Here is a 7,531-nt window from a genome sequence, read left to right as displayed (position 1 = left end):
CGGTATATATGTAATTTGTATACATTGTGTATTGTGTGTTTTGATCATTCTCAAAGCTCTCCCACTTCAACTTGCCAGCTTCTTCCTCTTCTTTCTTGCCCACAAGTCTTTTCCACATTTCTTTCGGAATCCCAGGCTGCGGTCTCCGGCCCTTATGTGCCACTGGGCGCACGTGCAATTTTTCTCCCTAGTCATTGGATTCAGTCACCCATTTTTGTCAAATGGCTTGTATGTTGCATTGGTTGATGGCTGTCTTCCTGGGGAGAACGACGCGAGTAATTCGAAACTTGCGAGCACGGGGCAAGGGGAACCACCACTATAAATCTTTGCTTACTTTTCCGACACAACTCTGCCTCTTTTGAGGGAACGGAAGTAAGGTGCTTTGCATCAGTCCGGGGTTGTGAGCGGTTCTATCTATCTATCTTGTGAGTAGCAAACAGTTGGCGGAATTTTTTGGAAGATAATCAGAAACGTTACAGGAGGACCCCTATTACATGTTGATTATCAGATGCTATATCATCATATTCTCGTGCGATGATACACTACTCGGCAGAACCGTGATGAGGTGGGATACCCAAAATTCTTAATTAGGGACCTTTGTGAATATGAATTACCTTTCAGCGAGAGATAGAAACAATGATATGTCGTTCTTTTGGACGTCGAAACTCGGGTGCAGTTTTTGAAGATAAAAAATAGAAGCCCGTCCGCAAAATAATCTTTGTGAGCAATTTCAAACATGAAACTGGGAAGGACTGAAACTTCACTTGTATATCTTGGTGCCGTAGATGAGATTATACGTATAACAGCTCATAAATTCTCCATTATTACATTATCACTCTCAGGCCCGTCATTTGAGAGGTCAAGGGGAGGGGGGGGCAACGGCCATCATTTATATATATATATATATATATATACAAATACAAATACAACGCCACAACAGGCAAATTGCCCAACGAGGTGGCTGACTTAAGAACATCATGGATCCCCGAGCCCCTACCTACTACTGCTACACCACACATGCGAACCCCCCCCCCCCCAATGAATCGGTACATGCGGGAATGTGTGTGTACGTGTAGTGCAACCTGACGTAAAGTTTGTTTCTGTGTAATGCTTGTTATGTGTAGTGCTGTCATCTGCCCCCAGTTTTACTAACTATGAGTGAAGTGTTATGGTTGAATGATTTACCGTTGTAGGACTGTTGCTCTCTGTGGCGAGACTTTTAAACGGGGAGATCGGCTCGCATTTGCGCCTTGAAGTTGGGAACCACAGAAAACCAACTTCAGCCGACCACCACTGTGGGGTTCGAACCCGGATCCTCGCATCACGAGTCCGGCACTATAACCACTCGACCACCACAGCGGCATATATACAAATATATATATATATATATATATACATTGAGTACATGTTCTTTGCCCCCCCCCCCTGGAAAAAGTTGAACTGACGGTCCTGATTACTCTGCTAATTTAATGCGGTAGTGAATCGAAGCAATGGTTGGTAAAAGCGGATAGAGATGGTGACAATATGAAGCGTCATCTCACACCAGGTGTCTTCGGCCTTTCGAACATTGCGGACCAAATTAAACTTTCCACGAAACCCGTATGCTACCAAGAAATATGCGCGGTACATTGAAATCATTTTTACGACAATATCTTTTTTCACGACGAGCATTATACTTCAGACTTCACTTCCATGAGTTGATCAATTAAATGCTCATAATTGAATTGTGTCACGGGATGAATCTCTCACAATCCTATTAATCTCTTAATGATCACGGACGTAATATTGCGTCCAAACGCCAGTGGAACAAATTCAAATAAGTTTTTTTCTCCCTTTTTGCCATTGCGAAGCTATATAGTGATCCTATCTCAACTGACGTTTTACTTTCCTCTCTTTGTATTTGACTGTTAATGATTATTTTTCACTCATTTACAGTCGAATCCCATAATTAACGAACCCGAGGAGAACAGAGAAATCATTTCATTATAAAGAAATTTCGTTATAAAAGAATTCCAGGTTTTCGCAGTGTTCCTATGTAAACTGATGAAAAGAGGATTGAAAAGATTTTCGTTAAAACGATTTTTGCTATAACGGTGTCCGTTGAAAGGGATTCGACTGTAATTTATTTTTTCACTTTACGCATGTAACAGCGCAAGATAACACGTAGAGCGAGCGTCAAAAATACTCTGAAGAAAAAAACCTTTTCCCCCTTTTAAAAAAATTGTCCCCCCCCCTTTTTTTTTCTTACCTGTGGTTAGGTTAGGACGAGGTTACTAGATTTATGACCGATCCGTCAAATAGAGATAATCCAAATTTGTTGCCAATAGTTTGTACGTGAAGTAGTTAATATATATTTAGTATACACTGTTTTTTTTTTCAAACCGAGCACAACTCAAGTCTATTGCCATAGTCAATTTACTACCTAGTGAGTTGTGCCGGAAGTGTAAGTGGGTGTACCTAACAGTCTGAGTGCGTATCTAGTGTTGTGTATGATTTTTCAGTGCTGCCATCTATATCTCAGAAGTGAAGTGAGTGATGTGTAGTGACTGAATATTTGTACTGTTTGTAGGACTGTTGCTCTCTGTGGCGAGACTTTTTAACGGGGAGATCGGCTCGCATTTGCTCCTCGAAGTTGGGAACCACAGAAAACCAACTTCAGCCGACCACCACTGTGGTGACGGTGGGGCGCGAACCCGGGTCCCCGCGATGCGAGTCCGTCACTATGACCACTCGACCAACGCAGCGGCATTTAGTATACACTACGTGCTTTGAAATAAATATTTCTCAATGGTGTTTTCTTTAATCAATAACCATCAATTGAAATTTCTAACTATAATCATTCCCTCGCGCATAAGAGGACCAAAAGTTAAAATAAACATATAGATCCGATTTGAGAAAAATAAAACAATATAAAAAATGAGATGATCAGATCACTGATTCAGAGAAAAAAAAAAAACTTATCGAACAAAAAAACCTATCGAAACAAAAAATTCCGAACGTGAAAGATGTTTCCGACTCCGAAAAAAAATAATTATACTGTATTTCTGCACTGAAATTATTTCCCGTGTATCTGTATTTCTTTATTTAAATAATTATATTATACTGAGAAAAGAAACGGAAGAGTGTTCGCATAAAATCTTTGTGAGCAGTTTTTTTTGGTGAAACTGAAAAAAAGGAAAAATAAATGTTACGATAGAAACATACCGTTTTTAAAGAAACATTATTTGACAAATAATTATATATTATTTTATCTTGTTTAAAATGTTGATGTTTTTTTTTCTTTTCTAAAAAAAGACTCGTTTTTTCTATAATAAATATTGTACTTTACTGAAACGAAAATGATTTAGGTCCCTCCAAAAAGTCACATATGATTGTGATTTCATACGCATTTGTTGGATGTAACAAATCTCGTTTTTGTCATGAACTTTTACATGCTGTAAAAGTCCAAATGGGAAGTTTAAATACGAATATGAAATAGAAATATATAGCCTTCAATATTTACGGAGAATAATTATTCTGATAATTGATACAAACACCTTTTACGACTCAAACAGTCTACACTACGTGGCCATCCATCTAGAGATGCCGGATCTAGAAATAATAGTAATATACGGCGCACGGACTAATTTTTCTCGATCTCTGTTAACCTGAAACACAGATAACAGCACCCTCCCCCCCTTCTTCAATCATTAGACTTCACTCTCACTTCTAAAAATAGATCATAGCACTATCACAAGAATTACACAGACACAAAATTCATGTTATGTTCTCTCTCTCTCGCCACACGTACTTTCACATTTCAACATGTACCGATTCGTTAGACCAGCGGTTCCCAACCGGGAAGGCCGTTAGGGGGTACGCGAAAAGAAAATGGTACTGGTGGCCACCCGTCTAGAAAAAAATAATTAAAAAGATTGAAAATAATTTTTAAAAGTAGGTAGAGGTTTTTACTAATATTGTCAATTGCAATATATTGACCTTTACCCTATCAACAAAATCTTCTATAACAGAGGGGTTGCGTCCGTTGGAAGGCTCGGCCTTTCTCTTGTCCCACCCGTGCCCAACCTATGATCGACATTCGTGAACTCCTTTCTCTCGGCTCACTTTTCTTCGGTGTTTTAGATTTGATTGGTGACACGTGCCGGGCTGTGCATAAAAGTGAAGAATTAATTCGTGTTGTATTTTACTTTTATTATGGGCGTTTGTATTGAGGTGTTGCGTGTTATTCCCACAATTTTCTACGTCAGCTTTCCTACCAAGCACCTACTACTCACGTGATTTGCGCTATGGATCAATGGCTAAAAATTGGATGTGTGCGGAAACGGACTGAAACACCAAAATGAAATATCGTGCACCTGTGAACGTGAAAACATATTTTGAATCTTCCAAAAGTGATTCTTCGAGACCTCCTACTACATTAGCTAGCGTATTGCGAGACGAGGAAAAAAATCACACTATTGGTGAAAAGATGCTTTCAGATGCATATTTGCAGAGGAAAGTACTCTCTTAGGCCGGTATTACACTGTACAAGTTTGATAAAATTCCTTTTATAAAACTTGCAAAATCTAACCAATAAGGTTATTGGTCACATTCTAGAAAATGCAACCGGTGACCTTGTTGGCTGCATTTTTCAAGTTTTATAAAAGGACTTTTACTAAACTTTTATAGTGTAATACCGGCCTTATAATGAGTTTATTATCTTTGTCAAATAATATGGTGTCTCTAAGAATACAGGTCATGTCAGACGATGTTGAGAGCACAGTCATAAGTCGCGTCAAAGGTTATGAATTTTTTGTCTATCCAAGTCGAAGAAAGTACCGACGTTGCGCAATGTTCTGTGCTACTTGAAATTGCTAAGTACTTGAAAGAGAATTCGAAGTAAATCTTTTTATCTGTACCCCATTGAAGGGGTCGTACGACTGTTTCATTATCGATCATTATTTCCTAGAAAAAAGAATTTAATGGTCAAAATGCATTGGGTTCACCACAGATGGAGGAAAATCCACGGAAAGTTGCTACTCAGTTCTTTGTGCACGCATGACAAAAGTCGCTCCCAAAATGAAATGAACTCACTGCTATAGTCACAGACAGATCCCTGTATCAAAACCGTTGCCTCCAAATTTTCGAAACGTTCTTGATGAAGCGGTCAAGATTGTCAACTTTATCAAGATGAATCCTACCAACTACAGGTTGTTTAAATTGTTGTGTGAAGACATGGACAGCCTTTACAACGTTTTGTTTTTGCGCACTAAAGTTAGGTGGTTGTCCCAGGGTTAAGTCCTGACGTGGCTATTCGAACTTCGCCACGAGGTAGTCCTGTTTTTTAGGAAGTGTTTGAAACACTTCACGGTTTCTTGTCACTAGCCGAGCTAAATTTAACAATCGGCCACTTGGAAGGATTAAAATACTCGTTTGAAAAACATTTTTTAGATCTGGAAATGGGTGATTGGTGGACATCTAATCTTTTCAAAGAAGAGTATTTTGAACCGGCTTCATTGTTGATTCCAGAAAAGGAGTAATCACTAGAGCTCGCACCAGAAATCCCTGTGAAGATTATCTTCAATGGCGGAATGGTGAACCTAGTCAATTTTTGGGCTTGCTGCGGTGACGAATACGCTGAACTTCCTGAAAAGGCCATGATGTTTTTGTTGCTGTTTGTTAGCACGGGGCTTGTTGAACGGGCGTTGTTTTCTTCGTATACTTACATAAAAAATAAATATAGAAGCAAATTGAACGCAGCTCCGGATTTGAGTTTGTATTTATCCTCTTTTGAGCTTAATTTATGAAAACTTTGTAATTGAATACAGTCCCAAACATCGCATTAATTTTTTTTCCAATCTTTGTGTTAATTTGTTTGCTTACTTGAAAAATAAAAAAAAGTTAAATAATGAAAAAATGGACCATTTAATTTAATTCAACATGAACTTTTTTTTGTAGTTTTCGAAATCTGTAATGGGTGAAACAGATCGGGATGGGGGGGGGGGGAGGAGTCTGGAGGATTGGGGTCGGGGGTGCGCGGAAAGGAATCGAGCCAACTGGATGTACGCGGAAAAAGGTTGGGAACCGTTACGTTAGACGTTCCGCAGAGGAACATGGGCGAGGTGCATGTCTAGTTTAGTATTAGTAGCACCTACCACTTGTCATTTTCAATAACTAATTTTATGTATACTACTACTGCTCAACCGCATATGCATCTCGTTGGCATGCAATTCTGGTTGGGATTTTCTAATAAACTAGTAACTGCGGAATGGGATGTGAGTGCACATGTTTGGCCTTAAACGTATTTATGATGTCAGAAGTAGTAATTATGTCTGTCTCGTGTAATAGTGGGTGCTGTTTTGACTTCCGTCTTAAAAATGAAAACTGGAGATATCTACATTTTTTTCTTGATGCATAAACAGGGTGCATAGCTAACAGGGGTTATGACATTTTATTGGTGAACCGCTGATCCTAGAAGTATACTTACAGTTAGAAAAAGTTTCCAAATAATTAAAAAATTATATAGTCCCCGTGTGCCTTGAAACCCAACTAGAAAGTTTTTGCCCTGTCTCTCCTGATGCCAAAAAAAAAAAAATCCATGTTTCACACTGCAATATTCACTGAGATATTCTAATTCGAAAAACTGTGGAAATTTGGAGAAAATATCGTTAATTGCGAGTTCAGCATTTCGAGCTGTTTTTTATTCACAACTTTCCTCCGTTTTTGGAAGTCAAATACAAAATTGAAGCTATAATTATGAAATTTGATGCGTAGTTTTATTCCATGACGTAGAAACGCAATAAAAAGGGTTGTTTTTCAATTCTACGCTAAAGGCGGTCATAAGCGGGTAAGATTACATAGATAAATTTTGCCGAGCCGAAACCACTAAAGCTATAAATGCATTTTTTCAGTAGTTTTCTTTTATAATATAACTACTCACCAAGAAGATATTTCTCAAAATTCAACGTCAAAGGGGTAGGAGTTATAAGGTGGAGTCAAACGTTATACTGTAGAGGCAACCATACCTGAACCGAAACCACTGAAGCTATAAATATGAAATTTGGTCAAAGCCGCGTGTAACAGCCAATATGTGTGTGTGTGTATATATATATATGTTAGTAAATATTCAAACGTTGATTACTTCATCTTCCGAGAAAGGAAATGAAATACGAAAAAAAAAAGGAATTACGAAGTTACACACAATTCATGGGGTTCCATGAATCGGTGATAAATGGTACTTTTTTTTTTAGGAAAGAAATCGTTTATTTAGCAACTCATTGAACATTACAATATATACATCAATCATTAATTATTTTTTTTTTAGTAAAACAAGTTTTCACATCTGTGGGCGATAAATACACTTTTGCATATAATCGGAAGCAGCAAATTTGTTTCTTCTATTAGAAAACAATAATATATCGACAACAATGGAAGTTAAATAACCACTTTGTACAATAATGAAATAAAAATTACAAATATACATATTTTTCTTACAAATATTGTTTTCACGTGTGACATGAGTTATCATTTCGCGCAATTTACTTATCACTCG

Source organism: Pholcus phalangioides, unplaced genomic scaffold, assembly GCF_987345545.1.
Source record: "Pholcus phalangioides strain wild (caught in Gottingen) unplaced genomic scaffold, Ppha-v1.0 ptg000014l_1, whole genome shotgun sequence".
NCBI classification, from domain to species: Eukaryota; Metazoa; Arthropoda; class Arachnida; order Araneae; family Pholcidae; genus Pholcus; species Pholcus phalangioides.
Note: the sequence above shows the minus strand (reverse complement) of the source record.